At 38.6% G+C, this 27,741-nt stretch overlaps 1 pseudogene; it reads left to right on the plus strand.

The window, feature by feature from the left end:
- Positions 1-1,953: 1,953 nt before the first annotated feature.
- On the plus strand, positions 1,954-27,741 carry LOC121857974 (annotated as a pseudogene).

Raw genomic sequence — 27,741 nt, forward strand, 5'->3', positions numbered from 1 at the left:
CAGCACTACACCTCTCCACCACCTCCAGCGATCTCCAGCACTACACCTCTCCACCACCTCCAGCGATCTCCAGCACTACACACCTCTCCACCACCTCCAGCGATCTCCAGCACTACACACCTCTCCACCACCTCCAGCGATCTCCCCACACCTCTCCACCACCTCCAGCGATCTCCTCCTGAGCTGAAACAGAAAGCACACACACACAGGCTGTCCACAAGTCCATGGTTCACTAACTCTTGCTTACTATAGTGTATATAAGAATAAGTTGTAGTCCTTATATCGTTTACACTGTGAAGATAACTTTTGTGATGTTATCTTCACTATAGACAGGGATGTGTAGGTTAGTGTAAGGCTGTTCTGGTATAGTTATATATAATATGTGTGTCCGTGTGTGTGTCCGTGTGTGTATCCGTGTGTGTGTCAGTATGTGTTTGTGTGCGTGTGTGTTCTTGTGTGTGCCCCCCTGGTAGTGTGGCCAGGGTTACAGTACATCTCAAAGTGACGCCTATCCACTGCCTCACCATCTCACAGACACTAGAAGTCATCATCACAATATTTAATTATACTGGTATATTTTTTCGAAGGGAAATAAACAACTGAATTATAACACTCGGACATAAATGAGTTTCCAATAATCCGGCGGCCTCTCTCAGGAAGGTTTAAGGTGAACAGAATATAAATGTGAGATACTGGACTTGTAGAGGAAGACGAACAGTGTGTGATGGAACATAATGGTGAAGACGTGAGTGTTGTTGGTGAGTCAGAAACTTCCTGCCAGATGAACCACCACCAGTTGTTGTTGACGTGGATACCTTTATAAAGTATTGTGCGAGAGCTTGGGCCAAGAGAGTGTTTCATAGTAACTATCTCTCCGTCTCTGTGGACAAAAATACATAAAGTATAATATATTGAAAGATATGTGAGGGTTTTAATTGGAGTGTGTATTGAGGAAGCCAGCCAGTGAGTGTGTGAGGAACATGAGGCTGAGATATAAACATTACTGTATACAATGGATGAGGCGAAACTCCTTATGTTATTATCGTCTTGTCATTATACTCCAACAGGTATTACTCGTGGTAATACTCAAGTGTTTAGTAAGGTTATTGTTAGCGGAGACACATGAGTTATTAACAATATTTTTGTAAGTTTGTGTTTCTCAAAAGTCTCTTCGTGTGTAAAGTAGACATAGAGAAAGAAATGTTATTACTTATTGTTCTACAATTTATGTAGTGTGTGTGTGTGTGTGTGTGTGTGTGTGTGTGTGTGTGTGTGTGTGTGTGTGTGTGTGTGTGTGTGTGTGTGTGTGTGTGTGTGTGTGTGTGTGTGTGTTAATGCTTGTGTAAATTTATTATCTCCGTTTTGTGTCAGTTATAACACCAGTAAGTCAGGTTGATATAAACTTTACCACTGTGTATAAGGTAATAAATATGTAGAAGTCTTAAGAAATAAATTGTCGACCATTACGTTAAGTCTCCAGTACTGTATGTGTGTTAGGGAGGATAATATGTGCAGTTATCAGTTCACTTTGTAAAATATTAAAGTAATTATTGTATATGAATAAACAAAGATTCCCGTTGTGTATAATCAGCTTATCTCAACACACACTACGCTATACAGTGCAGTAAACATCTACTGACCCTAAGAGTGTAATAAGATTTTTTACGGGTATAGCCCACGGGGCCTGAGGACGAAAATATAATAAGTATAATAAATACAAAAATAATGGTAAAGGTGTAGAAAGGGTGACCCCTGAAGGAATTGTCCGAATTGGTTGAAATTTCCACACTAATATCAATGATATTAAACACAAAATGGAAGCTACAATGCATAGAACCTGACCTAACATATCCAACCTATGGGTTTGATTGGGTCAGGTTCTGCATTAATATCATCATTAATTATGTGTTAAACAACTTATCCTAATATTGAGTTTGATATACGTACATCGCAATGGCGAGGAAGGAATACGTGGAAGCGTTCATCATCATTTGGGAAACATCTCTTGAGGAGGATTCAGCGAGGTAAGCCAAAAAATGGCGACAGTTGTCGTCTCTTAATATACTTAAAATCATCAAAACAATAAGTGGAGCAAAATGAAGAAAATCAACAGACAACTTCTGGTCACTCTTTTCTACACTTTACCAAAATAATGATAAAATAGACATAGAACCATAAATAATAAAAACCAAAAATAGGAAAAGATCAATAGCAGTGAAAAAAAAAAAAAAAAAAAAAAAAAAAATATATATATATATATATATATATATATATATATATATATATATATATATATATATATATATATATATATATATATATATATATATATATATATATATATATATATATATATATATATATATTGTGTTATCAAAAGTAAAGATAATTGAGACCTTGAATTGTGTGTGTAAGTATGAAAAGAGCAACTGGGACTTGGTCACAATTTTTGTGATGCCTCAGGCTGCCTATTCTAAGTTGTTCTAGGTTGGACATTGTAATATTCGGCCACTGGTGAGTAGTGTATGGGGCCCTCTGACCCTGTATTACCGGCACCGAGTACAGTACACACCGTCAGCCCATGGTCATTTCCTCAACACAACACTACAGCTCTATACCGCCCATCTCCCAGGGGGTAAATGTTCCCCGAGTAATATGGATATTGTCATTCAAGGTAACATTGACTCCTGGGCTTTAATCGCCCTAATTACCATTTTGTCTAGTTATTCACACTACAGTATGCCTTTGATTTCCTATAGATTGGCTGGCCTCTGTGGGTTCTAAATTCTTACCTAGTTATCGCCAAGGCAGGATAAAAGTAAGATTTGCTTCATGATTTAACAGTCTGTTAAGGGTTATTCTAGTGACAGCAGTTACGCTTACTCTGTTAGGTAAGGTATTGTGGAACAGGTTGTTTGGGTTCTCGACTCAAAAATACAATGTGCTCTCTGTATACATGTTGTATTGGATGTAAATGCAGCTTGGTGCTGGGAAGGCAGCATGGTTACAAGCAGAGAGCTGGTTGGTGAGGGTGCTCAGAGGACAATTAGGTCTCCCCTTGCCCGTCTGTAGTATAGGCTAGGCAACTTCTGGCGCTCTAATCTCTCAGGGTAGTTGAGGTGCCGAAGTGCAGGCACCAGTCTGGTGGCCCTCCGTTGGACATTTTCAATCAACTGACAGTCCTAGCATATCTCGGGGACCAGATGGGGTGACAGTACTCCAGATGGGGAAGCGCTTTATCTAATAATTTAGTTGCCTGATTCACCTTCTCACAATGGCCGAGAACTTCAAGTGTTAACACACACCCAGGTCATTTTCACACTGTCTCAATTAATGCATTTTCTTCGTCCTGTTGGGACATATGATATGCCTCCTTACCGTTGGTACCTCCCAGATGCATCTCCTCTTATACTTCGTGACATTGAATCTTAGCAACTATTTCTTTGGCAATTCTTGAAGCTCACAGAGATCCTTCCTGGGCAGGACGAGCGGTACAAGCCCACGGCCTTGCCGGCGGTACGCAGGATACTAAATCCACCGAACATTGCCCGTTAAAGACCTGTAAAGGAGATAGGTGAAGCAACATTGCGGCGAAGAGAAAGGGAAGAAAGATTGTCAACTAAATATAAGATAAGATTATATACTACTGGGCCACATACAGTAAACACTAAAATAACCAACAATAATGTTAAACATACAACATATAATAATTGATATTTTATCCATACTGTAGTAATATTAATATTAATAATAAAATAAATTATTCAGAATTATTTAGGTGTTAAAATGTTTGATAATTATCCTGAAGATCACAAGGGCCAACAGAACCAAGTCACACAAGATGATTAATGTTAAAATACACCACGAACAAAACCAATATACCTAATATTTACAGTAAGTACATTTATTATTAAATTAAATATAACTAAAAAAGTTATTCTAATAAAATTCGTTAGACTGTTTAAGGTTTAATGTATAATATAGGAGAAAATTGTTTTGGGTTAAGGTTGTGGTATTTTTTGACATAAAGTAACAGCCAGCAGCAGCCGTGATGTGAGTCAACACAAGACAACCTTTATCGTCTTAACTCTTGTTAGCAGGTTGGTCATCTCCTCTCTCTCGCACTGGTGACATTTAATTGTTCTTTATTGTACCTAACCGCGTGTCAGTGTTGGTCAAGCTTGTTCTAAGGGCCAGCAGTTGATAATTCTTACTACCTTCACAATAACTTATTATCACCACTAGTAACTTACTAACACCATCAATAACTTATTATCACCACTAGTAACTTACTAACACCATCAATAACTTATTATCACCACTAGTAACTTACTAACACCATCAATGCTCACTCTGACAGTTCTCTATGTTACTTATTGAACTTTGAAATTATTATGTAGAAGATAAATGTTTTAAACTTTTCCCAGTGGACATCTTACTGTGACTGGTTAAGTTCTTACTAACATAAGAACATAAGGAGTCTGTACAATGGCCGGTTGGCCTGTGCATGACAGCTCCTGCCGAGAGTTACTACCTCTCTATCATCCATGAATCTATCTAGCAATTTGGTAAGTTTTACTTTAGGACATTAGTCCCTGGCGGTTGACCAATATGTTTGGTAAATTTGCATTAGAGCACACAACTCTGTTAGAAAGTCAAAACTATGTTTTTCTAGTGTATTTTTTGTTTTGTTTCGGTTTTGATCTTCATTTCTGTATTAAATTGCCTGTTATTTTAGTTATCAGGGTTTTTGGGTGAGGCTTTTCCGACCAAATTATGGCTAGCGAATACAAAATACACAAAAAATAAACACTAAACATAAACCTAACCTAACCCTCACTCACCATATGATGGAATCACTTATTTCTTACCTTATTGGCCTGCAATGTCTCTTCTTTGTCTTGGATAAGGAACGAAGTTACCACAATGCCACATATGTTGGTCTTGGCGACAATATTTACATTCGTTCTTACACTTGGGACCGTTACTGAGGTCGGAGAACACCAAGAGATCTAAAAATTCTATTGCTTGCGTTTTTTTCCCCAAAACGCACAATCAGCTCCATATAATTGAAGTGACGCCCAGCAGACTGCCATGGTTCGGAAATGAATTTGAATTTCAAAATATGAGACCCAAAATAAAAATCGAATTTGATTGGGCTAAAATACTCTGAATTAAGTCACAAATCATTTTAATTGGTGGCAAAAAAAACCCGCTTTTGATTGGCCGCGTGACGTGATTATATGAAGGAGACACTCAGTGTGGGAGGCGATAATGGTGGATAAAGTAGATGAAAATTATCTTATATTTAGACATCTTTTTTAATATGACAATAGATTTTGGGGAGGAAAGTTGTGTGCACTAATGCAAAAATACCATATGTTTTTCTTGTGTATTTTTGGTGTTTTTTAAACGACTTTGACCTTCATTTTTGGTGAAATTGCTTGTTTGCCCTCCACCCCCTCAACAATAATGGGGGAGAGCCTGGAATCAGAGTTTTGGGATGGGGAGAACATGAAAATGAGTCATGTAACCTAACCTAACCCTAGCTCGGGGCTCTGCCTTGGACCCCTAGTGAGCCTAGTTTAAACTAACCTAAATGTTTCAGTAGTTTAAAACTTTGAGGCGCACCATGTCCGAAAGTACAATACCTTAATTAGAGTGGAAGGACCAGGGATACGTAAGAATTGGATAGAATGATCGTCTTTCTCGTAAAACTCGACAATAAACTTAAAATAATCGTGGGAGCACAAATGACAACCAACGTCTACCATGGCCATTGTGAGACTGGTCAATGAAATTACCCGGCTGCTTCCTTTGAGAAAATTCAGATGTTACTGGTGAAAAAAAATTCACGTGATGATATCATTACATCATTGGTCACGACTGGATGACGTCAGTCAACATTGTGCATGTGTGATGAGCCGATAATATCTCCTCACAGCGAAGACTGAAAACTAAGTAAAATAAATTCAATTCAATTGTGTCGCTATTGTCAATTTTGCCAGGTATATATGGGGTTCAAAATGCTCAGAATAGGTAGATGTAAATATTTCATTAGTTTATAACCTATGGGGAGGCGCTACTGTATGTCCTAAAGTAAAATATTACCAAACAATTCTAAGACACTTTGTATGACATTTCCCTGAAACAGCCTACATATGCTGGGGGGGCAGTTAGGAGGTTGGGTTGAGTCATTTGTGAGGAAATGTCATAGAAAAAAGTGTCTTAGAATTGTTTAAACTACTGATTCAAAGTTATATTCAAAGATCCTCTGAGGACTGAGACTAAAATAATACTCACAGATGGCATTGTGGACAGATGCTGTTACACCTGTGTATCCAGCTCTAAACCTTCAGCTCAGTAAGTGGTGGTGATGGCAGTCGAGATAATTTTATTTAACTGAATTTTGCTTTGCAATCAAATAGCAAATCCTGATTTCTCAAGTTTTGTCCAAATTTCTTTAAAAAGTTAAGACTGATTTAGATTCAATTACATACTGGGGTAACACATTCCAATTATTTATTGCTCTGTTACAGAACAGGTTCTTTCTTCTTGTTTGTCGTGATCTTCCTGAAATATTTTCTTATGATGACCTCTTGACTGGTCCTCTCAAAATATAAATATCCTGACACACTTGTGGGTCATAACACACAGTCTTTTGTGTGTTTCTATCATGTCTCTCTCTGTAGGCTACTGTGGGTAATCTCAGCTTCCTTAACCTTTCTTCACAGGTCAACGTTGGTACCAGTTTACTTGTTCTTGCTGCATGTTTTCATTGCTTCTATGTCCTTAATTAAATATGGACACCAGACTTGATATAGCATATTCAGGCGGGGTCTTACGAGTTACATATAATGATTTGAAAATTTCCTCATCTAGGGATACAAATGTACGTCTTATGAGGCCAACTATCCTATTCGTTTTGTTTATTTTCTCACCTAGATGTCCTGGAAAATTCAGCTTGTTATCAATTACTACCCCTATGTCTTCTCCAGAGTACACTTCTATTATTGTGAACCAAGCCACTGTCATGACTCCTACAACTCTGTATTATAATCTCATTATCGTTACCGACGTTCTGGTAGAGAATCAATTACCCAGGATGATCTACACGTCCATGGTGTGGGTTTTCTTGTTTATAATGCACACAAAGTTAACTGCCAGAAATACAGTGTCCAAAAAGTATAAGTACAGACACAAGCTTTTTACTCATAAAATACAAACATCCAGCAAAGTAGAATCATGGGAAGGCATTTAACATATAAAGTGATATAAAGTGAATGGGTTCCATCATAGCATCCAATCCTACAGGTAACAGAAAATGTTCTCTCTAATGGCAAACTAAAGACATTTGAATATATTACAACTTCCGTCATTTCCTCGTATTTATTCAATCTGTTACTATTTGCATTAGACGTTCCAACTCTGGTATATGGTACAGTACTTGCATTTCTTCGGATGAAATCCAAGTAGCCACTGATCCATCACTTTTATCAGTTGTACACTTGTTGATCGCCCTGGCAAGAAACCAAAGTGCTTAGTACTGAACTGAATAATTAATGTTCCTTCATAGCCCCATTATCTTTTCCTGAATAGTGATTCCATTAGCTTACAGATTACACTGGTGAGGCTCATTGGTCTGCAGTTTGATGGGTCACAGCTGTTTCCGTGCTTGAATATAGCAGTGATGTTTACAATCCCAGTCCTCTGGTAATTTGGCCACTATTGAAGGGTGTTCAAATAAATTTTCAGTGGTTCTGGGAGCTTATCAATTCCTCCGTTGATGATTCTTGGATGCAGACCATCTGGCCCTGGAGACTTGTTACTTTTCAACTTTTTTTAGCTTACTTTATCTGTGTGATGGAGAAACCTATAGATGACAGTGTAGGCACATCCTTGGTTGGAAGACTGGGTACTTCCTCTGCTGGTTCCTGAGTAAAACTTTGCCTTCTCTGTCCGGTTTTGTCTTAATCATGTTTTATCGTCAGCATAAAGATCCGTTGATACCTATTTTTCTTAATCTTGCCTGCAAACCCAAAATCTTTGGGTTTTCCTTTATGCTGTGCAATATTTTGTTCCTTATTTTCAGTTCTTTCCTGGTCTCATTTTTTGATTGTTGATTCATCATTCTCTGCTTCTTGATATTCCCTGTTTGTTGATCTCTTCATCCCCTTGTTTGTTGATCTCAGCTGTTTTATTCTGGTCACAGTCTTTTTTTCCTTTTGATTTTGTCCCTTATCTTCTGTTCATTGGTTATTCCTTGTTTATTCTTTTCTTCAATGATGTTTATCCTTAATTCTCTCACGCATTACCTCCTCAAGTTTAATCTTAAATTTTGTTCCTTTTCTTCTATTTCACCTCCACTTAGAATCCCTCAAAACCCAGAACTCGGCGGCGAATTGAAATTTTCTCGGAAAATTGTGGGCTTCCCTCTGCCGTTAAGCCAATGTAAGCCACTATTTATGTCTTTGCAAAATTGTTGTAAGTTTGTGATAATAAATTGTGATAATTGCTTGTTTTTCAGTATTTTATTATTAGTAATATTATTAGTAACCAAATTTTTGTGTAGAGAACTACTGCTCGCCCAGACTCCTAGCTAGGCATTACGCCTCTGGCCTTCGGCCTGCCATCCATATTGAAGTGATTAGCGCGGGAGGTAATTTGGGATACATTAAAAAAGTCTTATATGCCGGCCAAATCGGTTATATATACTGTACTGTACTGTACTGTATACTGTTGTCAATATTACCACCATGTTCCAGGATCTGTGAGTCCCAGCCACCTGAACCATTGCTGCACAGTCAAGCAGCAGGGGGGCGACCGTGTAGTGGGCACCTGACCTATGATAAGACAAGAGCTGTGTGGTAGTGTGAGCCTCACACCATGGGAGAAACTGTGCGGAAACCCCTGTGCCTGAGTGGGCTGACTTAGACCCCAGCACGATCCTGTTAGATCCATAGAGGTGAGTTACAAGGGTGATAGTATGGTGTGAGTTATAGAGGTCATAATAGTGGTGAGTTATAGGGGTGATAATAGTGGTGAGTTATAGAGGTCATAATAGTGGTGAGTTATAGGGGTAATAGAGGTGAGTTATAGAGGATAATAGTGGTGAGTTATGAAGGGTGATAATAGTGGTGAGTTATAGAGGGTGATAATAGTGGTGAGTTATGAGGGGTTGATAATAGTGGTGAGTTATAGAGGGTGATAATAGTGGTGAGTTATAGAGGGTGATAATAGTGGTGAGTTATAGAGGTGATAATAGTGGTGAGTTATAGGGGTGATAATAGTGGTGAGTTATAAGGGTGATAATAGTGGTGAGTTATAGAGTGATAATAGTGGTGAGTTATAGAGGGTGATAATAGAGGTGAGTTATAGAGGTGATAATATGTGGTGAGTTATAGGGGTGATAATAGAGGTGAGTTATAGAGGGTGATAATAGTGGTGAGTTATAGAGGGTGATAATAGTGGTGGAGTTATAGAGGGTGATAGTGGTGAGTTATAGAGGGTGATAATAGTGGTGAGTTATAGAGGGTGATAATAGTGGTGAGTTATAGAGGTGATGTGGTGAGTTATAGAGGGTGATAATAGTGGTGGGGTTATAGAGGTGATAATAGTGGTGAGTTATAGAGGGTGATAATAGAGGTGAGTTATAGAGGTGATAATAGTGGTGAGTTATAGAGGGTGATAATAGTGGTGAGGTTATAGAGGTTGATAATAGTGGTGAGATAAGGGGTGATGTGGTAGTGAGGTGATAGTGGTGAGTTATAGATGATGTGGTGAGGTGGTTAGAGGTGATATGTGGTGAGTTGAGGGTGATAATAGGGTGAGTTATGGAGGTGATAATAGTGGTGAGTTAGAGGTGATAATAGTGGTGAGTTATAGAGGGTGATAATAGTGTGAGTTATAGGGGTGATAATAGTGGTGGGTTATAGAGGTGATAATAGAGTGAGTTATAGAGGTGATATGGTGGTGAGTTATAGGGGTGATAATAGTGGTGAGTTTAGAGTGTGATAATAGTAGTGAGGTTATGAGGGTGATTGGTGTGGTGAGTTATAGGTGTGAAGTGGTGGTGAGTTATAGAGTGATGAAGTGGGGTTGAGTTATAGAGGGGTGATAATAGTGGTGGAGTTATAGAGGGTGATAATAGTGGTGAGTTATAGAGGGTGATAATAGTGGTGAGTTATAGGGGTGATAATAGTGGTGAGTTATAGAGGGTGATAATAGTGGTGAGTTATAGAGGGTGATAATAGTGGTGAGTTATAGGGGTGTGTAGTGGTGAGTTATGAGGGTGATGTGGTGAGGGTTATAGAGGGTGATAATAGTGGTGAGTTATAGAGGGTGATAATAGTGGTGAGTTATAGGGGGTGATAATAGTGGTGAGTTATAGAGGGTGATAATAGGGTGAGTTATGAGGGTGATAAAGTGGTGAGTTATAGAGAGTGATAATAGTGGTGAGTTATAGGGGTGATAATGTGGTGAGTTATAGAGGGTGATAATAGTGGTGAGTTATAGAGGTGATATAGTGGTGAGTTATAGAGGGTGATAATAGTGGTGAGTTATAGGGGTGATAATAGTGGTGAGTTATAGAGGGTGATAATAGTGGTGAGTTATAGAGGGTGATAATAGTGGTGAGTTATAGGGGTGATATAGTGGTGGTTATAAGGGTGATAAAGTGGTGAGTTATAGAGGTGATAATAGTGGTGAGTTATAGAGGTGATAATAGTGGAGGTGAGTTATAGAGGGTGATAATAGTGGTGAGTTAGAGGGTGATAAGAGGTGAGTTATAGGGTGATAATGAGGTGAGTTATAGGGGTGATAATAGAGTGAGTTATAGGGGTGATAATAGTGGTGAGTTATAGAGGTGATATGGTGGTGAGTTATAGGGGTGATAATAGTGGTGAGTTATGAGGGTGATAATAGTGGTGAGTTATAGAGGTGATAATAGTGGTGAGTTTAGAGGGTGATAATAGTGGTGAGTTATAGGGGTGATAATAGTGGTGGTGTACAACCTGTAATACATCTTAACGCATTTCAGTTCACAAGTTTACATAATCCACCAAAAAGTTTAACTTGGTAAGCCTCATTATTTACTCTTTATACTTAAGGTAAATTTCTTGACTGAACTGTACATTTTCCAAAGACATGTTAATAATAAAATTGATAAAACCAAAAAAAATTGGCTTGAAATTAGGATTTGATAAAACCGTTTCCAGTTTGCCACTGGTTTATGGTCTCAGTGTATTAAACAAACCATCTCTAAATTCTGTCTGATCTTAGCAGGAACAAACCACCAAGTTATCTCATCTGAATATAAACTCTACCATTGTCAGTTGATCTAGTGGTGCGTTCACACTAAAATGTGTAACTTAATGGTGAAGTAAATCTGAAGTACTGTACTGGACTGTACTCCACTGTATTGTACTCTACATCATCATCATTACTGAAAATAAATATGTAACAAGAAGCCCTCTTTGCATGCTCCAGTGAATGAACACAAGCTACAGTACAGTAAACCCTCGCACTTCTGGACAAATAAGGGGGAGAAGGTGTCCGGATGTGGCAAATGTCTGAATGAACCGGGTGACAAAGGCACGTTAATAATAATCATAATACTGTACATGGATTTTATTGACATGGGTAATAACAATAATAATATGGTATTAATAGTATTAAATAATAAAGCAGGTGGTAGCTATGGTGGCCAGCTTGCATCCTTTTACTGCAGCACGAGTCACCCCATGCAGCATCTCGTGTTGTACTCTCAAAACTTTAGTGTTTTGTGTGAATGGCCCTAAAAGACTACCTAGTGTCAGTGCTAGTGAAGTGAAATGTAATGGCAGAAGTCAGTGATGACCCTGACAAAGAAAGTTTATTATTAGATAAGTTAAAAGAGAGGATGAGTGCTGCCGTGCTGGTCAGTTGTTTGGTATAGGTATAGTAGTGCACTAAGGTAGTATAAGTTGCTGTTCGCGGTTTTGTTATTCGTGCTATTTCTGAACCTAACCTCACAAATAACAAGGGTGTACTGTAATAATAATTATACCGCATTAGTGTACAGTAATATCTCCTAGCCGAATCCTCAAACCCGAACTCTCCAGTCGAATTGACATTTTCTCGAAAATTGTTCCCAAAGTTGGAATTTTTCGAAAATTACGGCTTTGGGAACAGTTTTCCAGAAAATATAACGTTACCCAGAAAATTCCGGGATGAGGGATTTTTCCGGTTCTGAGAGAGTCGCCTCGTTACCCTAAAATTTCTCATTCCTGAAGTGCTCTGCACCAATTGTTCCGCTAACGGGATATCACTATATTATTCTGTAGACAGTATTTTTGTTCTTACTTTATATCAATACTGTACAGTATAGTTTTAACTTACCTCTTTTTAGTTTTAATACAGCTTGTGGTCTCAGAGGACTGCAGGAACCCTTAGCCTGTTTATCAGACACCATTTGGTGTTTACACCACATTCACTACGTTACAGACCAACCACTCTTAACTTCTGTAACAACTTGCTACAGTAAGCTGTGTTTGGGTGTCATCACTGCACAACAGTCACAAGGCACAAAATACACGAGAACAACAAAAGGGCGCGACTAAAGGTAATGAGATGGTGTACAGCACACAGACTGAGGAGGACGCTGCTGTGACTAGTTGTGGAGATGGACTGGGTCCATTTTAGCAGCGAAGTAAACACGTATTCAGATTGAGAGAGACAGACCGATAGACATTTGCCACATCCAGACGCCATCCGGATCAACCAAATCTGGATCTGAGAGGTCCAGAAGTAAGAGTTTACTGTACTGAAATATTTCTGGGCTAAGCACGACAGGCATTTGATTAGCATACATCCACTATAGTATTTATCGCTACCTGCCTGATAAGCCACGCTTCGCCTATAGCTCTACAAATAGCTGATTGGTTCCCTGAACGTTCTACCACCCCGACAGCCGTATATAGCAGTTATTTATATCAACGTTTTATGATAAATATTTAACATTTTCTAACATCCTCTGAAATGACTTGAAATCATTTACAGTTTGATAGTTCAAATATTTAACATTATTTTAGATAATAACAGTTCTGCTTACCAACTGTCAACACATTTAGTTTGAATTTTTATGAACCAATCAGCTATTAGTATAGAAGAGGGGCGGGCCTATGGGCACAGGTTAGTGTGGCAAGAGTATAATCCACTGTTAAAATTTGGCTAAGTTAGTGTAGTGTCATTGCTTAATATTAGCAGCTTGTCGTCAGAGTCAATCCATGAGAGTTACAGTACATCCACACAGTACCTGGATGAGTCTTAGTCAATCCATGAGAGTTACAGTACATCCACACAGTACCTGGATGAGTCTTAGTCAATCCATGAGAGTTACAGTACATCCACACAGTACCTGGATGAGTCTTAGTCAATCCATGAGAGATAGAGACCACACAGTACCTGGATGAGTCTTAGTCAATCCATGAGAGTTACAGTACATCCACACAGTACCTGGATGAGTCTTAGTCAATCCATGAGAGTTACAGTACATCCACACAGTACCTGGATGAGTCTTAGTCAATCCATGAGAGTTACAGCATCCACACAGTACCTGGATGAGTCTTACTATAACATTACATCATAATAGTTCACTGTTTGTTTAGGTCTCATTTTAATTCATCCTCTTTTTTCACGTGTAGGAAAAATGGAAATTGGTGCCGCCTTACGCCAAAGGTCCAGTGAAACAGCACATTGATTCATTTAATTACTTCATCAACGAGACATCAAGAATATTGTCAGCCAACAGCAGAGTTACCAGTGATGTGGATCCATTGTTTTATGTCAAGTAAGAACTAAAATTTTGGGAATACAGTAACCTCCTGAAGGCTAATTGGGGACTATGTTATATCAGGGTTTGTAGATTCATTTATTTTTTGTACAGATTAGTAAATTGACTTTCTTCTGCTTTCTGTTTCCTTAATTGTACAATTCTGACATAAACGTTCAATATTTAAGTTTCTCTCAGAACATCTTTACCAATCCTAGATTTTGGTCACTCTTTATATAGTGTTCTTTATGAAACAATAGCCTGTACAGTACTCCTTAACTCACCAGCTTCACATAGCAGCTTGTACAGTACTCCTTAACTCACCAACTTCACATAGCAGCCTGTACAGTACTCCTTAACTCACCAGCTCACATAGCAGCCTGTACAGTACTCCTTAACTCACCAAGCTTCACATAGCAGCCTGTACAGTACTACTTAACTCACCAGCTTCACATAGCAGCTTGTACAGTACTCCTTAACTCACCAGCTTCACCTAGCAGCCTGTACAGTACTACTTAACTCACCAGCTTCACATAGCAGCCTGTACAGTACTACTTAACTCACCAGCTTCACATAGCAGCCTGTACAGAACTACTTAACTCACCAGCTTCACATAGCAGCTTGTACAGTACTCCTTAACTCACCAGCTTACATAGCAGCTTGTACAGTACTCCTTAACTCACCAGCTTCACATAGCAGCTTGTACAGTACTCCTTAACTCACCAGCTTCACATAGCAGCTTGCAGTACCCCTTAACTCACCAGCTTCACATAGCAGCTTGTACAGAACTACTTAACTCACCAGCTTCCACGAGCAGCTTGTACAGTACTCCTTAACTCACCAGCTTCACATAGCAGCCTGTACAGTACTACTTAACTCACCAGCTTCACATAGCAGCCTGTACAGTACTACTCCCATAGAGACAGACTGTATGGTGTGTACAAGTGTTGCTACCATTATGTACATTTTGCCAGGTTACTTTTTAATACAGTACTGTAATAATAAACCTCAATGAACTTGTTGCAGGTACATGGATGTGCGAGTAGGGAAGCCAAACATCGAGGAGGGCATGAACATTGTCAACTAGACGGCACCTCATGAATGTCGGCCAAGAGACATAATATATTCCGCCCCCATAATGGTGGACGGAGTACATGAGGGCGACCGTGAGGATATTCATAAGAGACATCCCTATTGGTTAGTGCTCCTGTATTCTTAACACCTGTAACCATCTCTTGTACTTATGGATACTGTATGAGGGTCCTGTCTCTGTATCATTACATAGTTCCTGGTGGTGTTTTTGTGGTTACAGTTCCTCTTGTGTATTCTGTACCCCAAACTGTAACAATGTACCAGAATTATTTCTTCAATATTAATATACAGCAAACTACAGTAGTCAGATTTTGTAGTGCTGTACTTGTTAGTCTATTAGGTTAGGTTATGGCAGTGGCACACCCATAAATTTGCTAAGGGGAGAGGGGGCGGTCTTTGGAATGACACGTTGAGTTATTGTTGAAATTAGTGGTCCCATATTATTGACCTTCTGATGCACTTCATAGTCAGAGCAAAAGAACTTCACAGATATTAAAACAGAGTACAGTGTGAGCTTTAGTGATGTCCTCTCACTGTAAGGTAAAAACAACATTGATAAACATTGATACATCGATAGTTCTTACTCACATGTAACCAAGAAGAAACAATGGCTGGAAGTTGACCAGAGGCAGTGCTCTGTTAGGTGACGCCCCAGCTGATAAATGAAGTGAGTGATGCCTTATGTCGACTTGGCAAGTTAGCCGGATGATGAATATTGGTTGTGTGAGTTTGTTTATGTCACAAATAGGAAGTGGTCTTAATATATCGGCATTGTTACAATTAATTAATGTGAAATAGAGGTTTGCCTGTACTGGGGTCCCGGGTTACTTAATGAGTTCATTCCTGAGGAAATTCTTGAGTCGAACACATACTATGTACACTATATCATAGCCCAAGTCATTTATACATCTTGAATTACATAATTTAAGAGAAAAGAAGAATTGAATGACAAAATACAGTAAAGGAAACTAAAAATTAAAGTTTAACACTTACATTGAAACCTGGGGCTGGCTTACATGTAGAGATGGGCATTTGTAGGAGTGACAGAGACTACTTTATTGGGATGGTTGAACTGAACTTCTTTCCTTATAAATCTCTCTGTAGCATCATAGATATTCAGTAATACCTCTATGAATCTTGGTGAATCTTGCTGTTCAAATTTAAACAATCCTTCTTCAATAAGCCTGAGACCATCTGCCATTGCTTTTGTTATGATTCCCTTTGGTTCAGGAGTTTCAGTTTACTCTACATCCTCTGACAAAATTTATTTCTCCAGTTCACTCAGGTCCTCATAGATTAATTCTTCAGCATGAGACTCAAGCAACTGTGTGACATCATCCTCATGAATATCAAGCTGGAGTTGGTTCCAAGGTCTACCACTCTCAATATTTTTCACAACATCATCTTCAAAGCCCCGAGTTGTAGACAAATTGGGCAGAGTTTTTCAAACCAGTTAAACCAGCCCCTACTAGCAACAAAATCTTCCCCATCCCTTTCACCACCACGTTTAGCCTTCAAGTCAGTGTGCAAGCCTCTCGCTTTTCCTGAATCAAGCTAGACTTAAAGGCAGACGTCGTTGGTTTTGATCTTCCACCCATATCAACATTCCATTTCAGTTAACAATCCACTTCTTTGTTTTGTTATTACATTTGGAGTGAATTGATGTAGATCCTTGTTCAAGAATTTTGTGTCTGTCATTCAAAATTGTTCTGACCATTGATCGACTGAAGCCCAACACTTTACCAATGACTGGAGCTGTTTTGCCTTTTTCAGAATGTTTAATTACATCAACTTTCACTTCAATTGTAATTATTTTCCTTTTTTGGAGATGCACTACAATCACTTGCATCAGGTTTGCATTTGGGAACCATGATGAGGGCAGAAAAATAAGAGTTAATAAATGAAAAACAACAGTCTGTACTTGATCACACACATTAATGGGTGAGGGTAAGATGTACTGACTCTCCTCAAGGCGCTTTAGGTGACATTACCCTACCTGTCGCCCACCTCGCTGTTACGCCACACAAACTAGTTCTCGCATTAATACTATTGAACCAGTTGTGCCTATGTCTGATTTTTAAAATAATTGACCCAATGGGACCTCATTTGTATTGGCGGTTTCGTTAAGTCGGGATCCTGTATTGTATTTTTTCTCTATCACAGTGGCTAATTTTAATAACTTGTTTTGCCACCACCACCACCCCCCACATTATTTTTAAATAAAAGTATAAAATTTACTTCTATAAGAGTGTCATCATATACTGTACTGTACTTACACAGGTCGCATGCCCATCATGTTGCGTCATCAAACTGTGTGTTGTCAGAGTGTCGTACCCACACTGAGCTGGCCAAGTATAACGAGTGTCCCCACCACTGGCGCATTTCATCATTAAGGGCAGGAGAAGGTAACATAATACTTATTTTATCTTAACCTTCACTGTCTCTTTTAATAATTTATTTAGCTAACTCCCATGTGTCGGCAACAATACTCCCTCATATCGATCCTGATGCCTTTCTACAAAACTCACTGGGTTACACCAACCCCAGCTGTAACAATTACTTTCCTGACTCTCCCGAGTTTAGTTCTAGTCTCCTACTACCTCATTCCTTCTTGATTAGCCATAACATCAGCAGTATTCCCTTCATCTAGATACCTTTTTAGATCAGTGTTTTTCTTCTGTTGACCACAAATTTGATGTACTTGGGTCTGTGAGACCAAACTTGCTAACGATATTGACCATTTGTATAACATTCCTAATTATAATAGACACTGCCAACACGTCACGACACAGTGGTGGTGTCCTATATGTTGATACCAAGTATAACACTTCAAGAGATGATGGTTCAGGAGGGGTACACGGAGAGTGTTTTCGTTGAATTACATAACGACACACCAAATATCCTAGTAGGGATAATCTACAGAAGACCCCACACTAATGAATTTTCTTGATAAATTTTCGAGCTTATCACTATCATAAGTTCAGAGAAGAAAGACTGCTACATTACAGGAGATTTCAACCTTGATCTATTAAAATCAGAAACTGACACCTCAGTATTAGACCTTCTTGCTACCTGTCATTCTAAACTCTTCTTCAACACTATAACCAAACCCACTAGAGTAACTGCCACCTCTGCCACTGTGATAGATCATATCTGGACTAACAACACTCCTAACAATCTTGCAAGTGGAATTATTTATAACAGTATCTCAGATCACTTACCAGTTTTTGCCATGTATAAAACAGCCACAAGACCTGAAAGGTCTAGTAGAGTCTCAATCCAATACAGAGACTACTGCACTGACAACATGCTCCTTTTAAAACAACCTAATGAATGCTAACTGGGATCTTGTCTATGCCTCCGACAACCCTAATGTGAACAGCTGCAATCTCTTGCATCTTCAATGCTTGCTTTGATAAATGCTTCCCTCAAAACTAAGTCAGTGAAAACTGTATCCATTTCCAAACCCTATATCACAAGCGAAATTTGGACTTAGAGCTAGAAGGTCGACTGAGAGTGCTCTGCTATCCTTTACTAATGACATCTTAAATTCCTTTGATGATAATCAGTTCACAGTCGGTATATTCTTGGACCTCTCTGAAGCCTTCGATACTGCTCGACCATACCATCCTCCTCTCAAAACTTGAACATTACGGCATTAGGGGCCCGTCCCAAATTGGTTTACCTCATATCTGTCCAACAGGATGCAGTATGTCTGCTATAATAATCACCAATCTGACTCCTCGCCAATCTTGTATGGTGTCTCCCAAAGTTCCATTCTCGGTCCAGTACTGTTTTTGTTGTACATAAACGATATAGTCCATGCTAGCTCACTCATAAAATACAACTTATTTGCAGACGATAGTAATCTCTATGCCAGCAACTCAGACCTCCATTCCTTGATGAGAACAATGAACACTGAATTAATTAAAGTCAGGAGCTGGGTAATATGTAATAAAGTGACCTTAAACCTTGAGATAACTCACTACACGATCTTTCACAGAAGGAAAAACTTACCCCCAGACTTGGACCCCTGTACCTTGGTAATACAGTCCTCAAACGCCAACAAAATACTAAATTCTCGAGATATTGTTTATTAAAAACTTAACTGAAGAAACCACATACAAACCATTCACAGTAAAATCAATAAACAGTGCGGTATCATGTATCACACTTACAGTCACTCACTCTCACAACAATGAAAGAAATCTATCATGATCTTGTCTACCAACACCTGATACACTGTCACACACTATGGGGGCTCTCTGGCTCTTCAAAACACAATCTCTGGTTACTGCACAAAAAAGAGTTGTACGGACAATGACCTACTTGAAAAACAGATCACACAAACGAGAAATTTGCTATACTGTATTGAAAATTTTAAAATTCAAGATATTGATACCTACTGCTGTGCCCTCTTTGTTTACAAATCTATCTATCACTTTTGACAATAGTTATTTCAAGTTCCGGAATAATCAGAGATACAACTTAGTCTCCCAGATCTACGAAGACCACCCCCATGCGCCCTCTCAGTCCCAGACCTCCATAAAATATCATGGTGTGAAGGCTGTGGAACAACTTACCCCCACCCATCCAGCAAAGACTACGCCCCTTCCTTTAAATCATCTCTTAAAAAATCTATTGTCATATTAATATTTCTTGTAACACTTACGATATTTACAGTACCTGCTTTTATTGTACCATCAAAACCGTTTATCGGAAATTATCATGTAAATAGATAAGTAATTACCATTGCAATAAACATATTTGTTAACTAGTTATAATCCTGACAGCTCTGTCCTCTTGTTCAACCTTATTGCTGTACAACCCATGTTGTACTGCCCCCATTATACTTATGTTTTCAATTTCACTGTAAAAAAAAAATAATAATAATAATAATATTGAAGTGATAACCATGGTAACATTATGAGATGTTCTTATTACCACCATGCTATTGTACTATTCCAGATGATACTAAATATTACATAATACTTCCTTGAGATAAATGTATAGTATATATCAGGTGCCTAAAAGAGAGCAAAGGTTCTCAACTGGCTCAGCCATGTTAATATTGTTATTATTATCCACTCTGTTTCTGTGTTTTTTGGCGAAATAAACTGTTTCAATTCAATTCAAGTCAATTTTGCCACGGTACAGTAGCAGTTGATGGTACATATGGGACTGTACATGTTAGTTTGTTTGGGTGTGTAAACTTTTCCTTAACACAACACTTTATTGTTAAACTCTCACCTTACACTTACTAACACATTAAGTACAGCTTGCCTTGACAATTTGTGGATTTAATTCGCGGACCTTGATTATTACGTGGATGACACCCTGGCTGTATCTAAGAATGTTTAAGGGTAGTTTTAAAGTTGCTGGCATTTTTGCAGTTGGGACATGAAGCCATTCATTCTAGAAACAGTAACTTTTTACTTGTATTGTACAGTATATGTGTGTGGTATGTATGTGTGCATGCATGCATATGCAATACAGGTAAAATAAATAATTGTCCTAAGGGCAAACACATAAAGGTAATATACATTTCTTTGTACACAAGTAAAATATCCCCCTGTCCGCAAATATTATTCGCGATTTGGCGATTCGTGGCCATTTTAGAACTTAACCCCCGCTAATTCAAGGGCCTGCTGTACTACCAGTAACACTTAACTATACAGTAAGTAGTGTTCTAGAGTTTTATGGAGGACTTAGTGCACTGGTCAGGGTGTTACTCTGTATAAGAAGTGAGCACTGTGTTATTGACCAACTAATATATGGTTTTGTAACAGGTGATCCTCATCCAGGAGCAGTTGTCAAAGAATCGCATGATTGTTGAAGAAGACAAGAAAGGTGGACTCACTTGCCAGGTCACCTCTTCTTCTACCCAAGAAAAGTCTCGTACCAACGTCATCATAAAGAACGGGAAGTATTACCTCAAACACAATACCCTGACTGAAGGCGTTCCATCGGTATTGTGTTTAAAGCTATAGGAGTCGCCAGTGACCAGGAAATTGTTCAGATGATTGGAGCGGAAGATAGAATTATGACTTCATTTGCCGCTTCGCTCGAAGAATGTGCGAGGTTGAATGTTTACACGCAGGCAAAGCTCTCAAGTTTATTGGCAACAAAGTTCGTCAGAAAGGTTTTTTGACGCTGCCGAAGACGTTGATGAAGCCGCAGACCTGCTGGCCACCACTATCTTAGCTCACGTTCTGTAGAAAAATTCAACTTTAAAATGAAGTCGATATATTTAGCTCTGATGGCAGCGTGATAGAGGCACAGGCGACACCAGAACGCGTCGACGATCGTGACTACTACTGACAACAAGAGGTTAGAACTGGCGGGTCTCTCATCTCTCTTGTTTGAGGATTTGTTCAAGAAGTTTAATTCTGATCTAAAAAAGCAGACATTATTCTTGGTAAAAAGGGAAAGTTTCTCAGTTTGATGCCGTTCAGTACATGCAGTCGAGCCAGGATGCCATAACCAATGGCCTGGAGGTGGCCATATCAACTGGTAATTGGACCATCAAGAGGTTCAAGATGGAAGACAAGGAGTAACTCAGGTACTGCCGGGTTGTCCTATATATCTGCCCTGGGCATGATGGCCAGCGTCAATTCCCAGTTTGAAGACGCGGCGTAAAGTTAGTGGTCGAGTCTCTCCAGCCTTCACAGTGGGGTATGGTGTGCCCCTCTGACACCCCAGAAGGAGAATCTTGTGGCTTAGTGAAGAACTTAGCCTTAATGACTCACATCACAACAGAAGTAGATCCTGAGCCTATCATTGAACTTGCTTTAACTGTGGTGTAGAAGACATCAATCTGCTGTCGGAGAAGAGTTGTCAAACAGAGATGTTTTCTTGGTATTTCTCAACGTTAACATCATCGGGTGACCAGAGACCACAAGAGAGTTGTGAGGGTTTTTCGCGCTATGAGGCCTAACACTGTCATCAGTGGCTTTGTGTCTATCTACACCCATTATAAGCATCGTTGTGTTTACATAAGTTAGCATCGTCGAGCCGAGACCCGTAATGGAGGATCACATTAGAGACCCGTGGGCTGATGGCGTTCGGCGACTTTCTTCCCGAGGGCCTGGTTGAGTATTTGGACGTGAATGAAGAAAATGACTGAGCATTGCCATGTATGAACACGGATTACTCCCAAAACAACCCACATGGAAATAGAACCGTTTACAATTTTAGGCGTGTGTGCGGTCTCATCGTACCCTCACCACAACCAGAGCCCTCGTAATACCTACCAGTGTGCCATGGGTAAACAGGCGATGGGCACCATTGGCTACAACCAGAGAAACAGGATTGATACATTACTGTACAATCTTGTTTACCCTCATAAGCCTCTAGTCAAAACCAGGACTATTGAACTTATCAACTTTGAACATCTTCCTGCGGTCATAATGCCATGGTGGCCGTGATGAGCTATTCGAATGCGATATGAAGATGCCATCGTCATCAACAAGGCGTCCCTGGACAGAGTCTACCGCGTGCATCGATGTCCGTAATGCCAAGTGTTCCGTGAAACCTTCGCCAACCAAACCTCAGACAGAGTCCAGGGCCCACTGATGCAGGTCCTGGAAACTGGCAAACAAAACCAATCTGGAAACATGAAACACTTGACAGTGACGGTCTGGCAGCTGTGGGGACACCTGTACTTCCAGACAAGTCCTCATTAATAAACAGATGCCCACAGTAACACAGCTGTCTTACACTGGCGAACAAGCTCCGAGGCAGTGGAGTTCAGAGATACACCGGTGGTTCATAAGGGACGGGTTCTATTTCGTTGAAAAAGTTATGTTGTCATCGGATCCCGACGAATTTAATTTGATCAAAATTCTTTTAAAGACAAACACGTCGACCAGAGATTGGAGACAAGTTCTCGTCGGCGGTCAGAAGGGGTAGCGGGCCTCATAGTGCAACAGGAAGACCTTCTTCTCGGACAAGGGGCTTTACCCGGACATGATCATGAACCCTCATGGTTTTCATCTAGAATGACAGTGGGAAAACTTATGGAACTTCGGGTAGTAAAGCTGCTGCTCTTGAAGGAAAGTTTAACTATGGAACAGCCTTTGGGACACCAGTGAAGGAGATCATGGAGGAGCTGGTGAAGCATGGATATAATTACCAGGTGTGTAATAGAGGTGTTAAATGCTTGGCTCACACAGTACAGTCATAATTAAACTTTATATTTGCTTGAATTAATTTACACTGTATAGTGTTTGTAATTATTTTGTTTAAATACTGTACTGTACTGTACTGTACTGCACTGCACTACTGCACTGCACTGTACTGCACTGCACTGCACTGCACTGTACTGCACTGCACTCTCTCTCTCTACTCTACTCTACTCTCTACACTACACTACACTAAACTACTGTACACCTTTCCATTACTGTTTCACAATTACCATCTAGCAAATGGTGGACGGCAGAACTACATCTGTGCAAAATAATAGATATTTCAAGTAAATAGAGTTAAGGTTTTACAAATTAAGTGTTTTTAATCTTGGGCTAAAGTTATATTTTATTAAAATAATAAGATTATGTCAACTGAATGAATAAGAAAAGGAAGGTGTGTGAAGGGTCATGCAGAGTTTAGTGGTTAGGAATGTGTTGGTTGTGTTGTGTGAAGGGTCATGCAGGGTTTAGTGGTTAGGAATGTGTTGGTTGTGTTGTGTGAAGGGTCATGCAGGGTTTAGTGGTTAAGGATGTGTTGGTTGTGTTGTGTGAAGGGTCATGCAGGGTTTAGTGGTTAAGGAATGTGTTGGTTGTGTTGTGTGAAGGGTCATGCAGGGTTTAGTGGTTAAGGAATGTGTTGGTTGTGTTGTGTGAAGGGTCATGCAGGGTTTAGTGGTTAAGGAATGTGTTGGTTGTGTTGTGTGAAGGGTCATGCAGGGTTTAGTGGTTAGGAATGTGTTGGTTGTGTTGTGTGAAGGGTCATGCAGGGTTTAGTGGTTAAGGAATGTGTTGGTTGTGTTGTGTGAAGGGTCATGCAGGGTTTAGTGGTTAACTTACTGTATTGTACTGCCATTTTAATCAAATAATTACTAAGGCTTGAATTCATAATGGTAGTTTGAATCTGGGATTTGAGCTCGGCTTAGGCATGTGAATCAGGATTCCTCGATCAGAGATTTCCTGCAGTGGATTACCCATCTTCAGAACATCGGCGACTTTGAATCCCGGGTAATCTGTTGCATTTTGTTCAGTTACAAGCAAGGATTCAATCACTGAAATTCCAGTCAATCATTTCATCTACACCATTATGACAGCCAATCACCATCGAGAGGAATGTTTACAAGATTATGGCCAACTACGGCTTGATGAGTTTTTACGGAGGAGGATAAATCTCCTGTACATCATAAGTTACTTCTATTTCTATATTGACAATCAAATTATAATGATTTATTGTACTGTATTACAACGTGGCTGTGTTGTTATATGATGACAAAGAAATTCATAGAGGCAGAACAATTACATACAAATTGTAGATATAATCCGGGACAGGTGTCAATATTCATAACCAAAGCAAGATGAAGCGTAGTAACCTGGCTAGGTTTAGTTAGGTTAGGTTTCTTTCTGTTCTTTTAACCTCGCATTTCCCTGATTAGTAATGTTAAGAAAGCACTTTCCTTTAATACATTAAAATCAAAATGCACTCGGCATTGATTCAATTATATTGAAAATACATCAAAATAGTTTTCCTAAAGAAAAACGTTCAACATAAAAGCATCAGCGTTCTTAACATTTACCTACTTGATCTTCATGGACCCTAAACACTGAAGTGTTGTAACACATTACCATAACTCATTCAGTAACCAGAATCTTTCTTACCTGGAAACTATTAGATGTGAAGAATCTTCTCAATCATCAGCTGATGAATGGGAGGTAGAGATGAACCATAGCTAACAGGTCTGTCAAGTAGGTGCTTCATATCATGAAAAATAACAAGGAAATCTCCTTGATGAACCTATATCGTTGTTTAAATTGTGTGTCATCATAAAAATTGAAAAGGATTCTGCCCATCTACCATCAGTCTTCTCTTTACAAAATTTCCGATTTCGCGATATCGCCAAAAGCCGTGTTCTGTCAAAACTCATGTTGACTTGCTTGAAGGATCGGCAGCCAAACCTGCCCTGCGGGCTGGATTAATCACGAGGATCGACAATTCCGATCTCAAATCTGGTTGAATCTTTGTGTTGGCTCAAGCCAGCGTTCTGAATACTAACAATCGTCAATCTTTGCTCGATCCTGGGTTTAAACCTTCATGCGGTTTCAAACCACTGTTCTGAATTCTGGCCTAAATGACTGGATGTTAAGAGTGAACAGGGAGGAGCAAGGTAGCAAAATGTATAAAGAAATAATGTGAAAAAAAAATTTAATATTAGTTTGATGGAGGTTGTGTTATGTTGTGTTCTAAAGACAGGATAAGCCACTGTGCTAGATAGTGGTGAACAACAGTACAGTATATAAAGATATTGATGTATCTGTCTGACTTTGTACAGTACATTATGTAGAAAGTGATTCTTCAAAATAACAACCAGGAGTAGTAGTCGTCGTCCTCGGTCTGTCAACCATTAAGCTCGGACGTTTGTTTTCTCGTGGACCGCGACCCAAAACTATTTCGGCAGATGTAACTTCTCTGTTTCTCGTGTCCACATCTTAATGAATCTTTGACTCAATAGTGACTAATAGAAGTACTTGTATTCATGACTCAACTCCTTAATTAATGCCCACCAGTAATAACAGTTCTGCTTTCCAAATTTATCCCCAGGAAAGGACATCTTGTGGGACCACTGGGGAGGCTGACGGGTATATCTTCTTTGGTCCTGTGTATTATCAGAAACTTAAGCACATGGTCATGGACAAGATGCTCGCCCTTCCGAGCCCTCGTGCCGTGCTGACCAGACAGCCCACGGAAGGGCGTGCCAGCGACGGAGGTCTGAGGCTCCGGGAGATGGGCGAGATTGTCTGATTGGACCCGGTGCAAGGTGAGCGTCCGTTGAAATAAAAAAATAGTAGGATTCCTCTGTTGTTGGGTTTTGATGAACTGTACAGGTGCATCTCTTAGGCTGGTGTTTAATTATAATGTTAACTACTGTTGACGGATCATAACTATAAGCGTAAAAGTTAAGAACAGTTAATTAAGTTAATATGAAAGATAACAATCCTGCTGCTATGTGACCAAGTCCCAGGTTGATAATCTGACTTTCTGCCTCATTTACACACAACTGCAGGGTCTCAATTGTTTCTCTTGCAACACAACATACAGTATATTGTTTCTCACTACAGTGTTAATCTTTTTATTCTTTGTATTTCTTATGGCTCTTGATGTTTTTTATTATTCTTAATTATAATTTTCTTTATAATTATTTATTTTTATTATTATTATTTTTATTTATTTATTTATTTATATATTTATATATATATATATATATATATATATATATATATATATATATATATATATATATATATATATATATATATTTCATTTTTAGTCCATATAACATGGACTTGTTGTTATATATATATATATATATATATATATATATATATATATATATATATATATATCAACAATATATATATATATATATATATATATATATATATATATATATATATATATATATATATATATATATATATATATATATATATATATATATATATATATATATATATATTTCATGTAAATCAAATGGTGATGATAAATTTGAAAATCGCGGAAAATGGAAACAACGTTACCTTAGCTTTACGTCTTTTTTCAAGACATCTTCAGAGGCATCTTCAGTTGCCTCTGAAGATGTAACCTGAATCCAAAATAGATATCCTATATATATATATATATATGTATATATATATATATATATATATATATATATATATATATATATATATATATATATATATATATATATATATATATATATATATATATATATATATATATATATATATATATATATATATATATATATATATATATATATATATATATATACAGTATATATAATTTTTTTTTTTTTTTTTTTGCCCTCAGGCCTTGTGTGATCACTATAAAATGAGCTGTGCCGGGTGAGCTGATGCCCATAAGAAATAAGATAAAAAGAATAAATTTGTCTATGTTCAATAATGTTTCTTTTGCATAATGCAATATACAGCTGGTGTTTTATTTTATGTTTTAGGTCTTTGTTAAGTTTTAGACCTGCCTTTTGTGACACTACCAACCACTCACACCTAACCCCTTTATTATGACTTGTAACAAGGACAAATTCATGTAACAGTCTTACTGACCACAGGTGAGGCAGTAACATACACTACTACTCTCAACCTTACTGACCATGTATTTGTCTATTTGTATTGTTTACTTCCTTCAGTATGTTGTTGCTACTAGAACGGTTGATGATATCGTCCGATGCCTTTGGCGTGGGCGTGTGCAACTTCGTCGGTCTGCTGGGGTACTCAGGCTGGTGTCATTATTGTCGGTCGTCCAAGCGATATTGTCTATAATTATCCCTTATGCTTGCAAGCTTTTATTTCAAGAACTTCAGTCTATGAACATTGTGCCAAGATTAAGACTAGAGAATTACTGTAGTTAAGGACACCAGTATAAATGTTTTGACCTTCCTTTATCTTCATTATATTTGCTTTAGTACTTTGTATTTGGGATTAAACAATTCAACTCAGTTCATGGAAATTTTTATTTTTCTTCATAAGTTAAAGATAAGTTTGTACAGTACAGTATATTATTAATGATACTGCCACCTGGGGTTGTTTTTAGGGATGGCAGGATGACTATTATTAAACCATTAAATGAATCTCGTTAAA

This window comes from Homarus americanus, unplaced genomic scaffold (assembly GCF_018991925.1).
Source record: "Homarus americanus isolate GMGI-L3 unplaced genomic scaffold, GMGI_Hamer_2.0 scaffold39647, whole genome shotgun sequence".
Lineage (NCBI taxonomy): Eukaryota > Metazoa > Arthropoda > Malacostraca > Decapoda > Nephropidae > Homarus > Homarus americanus.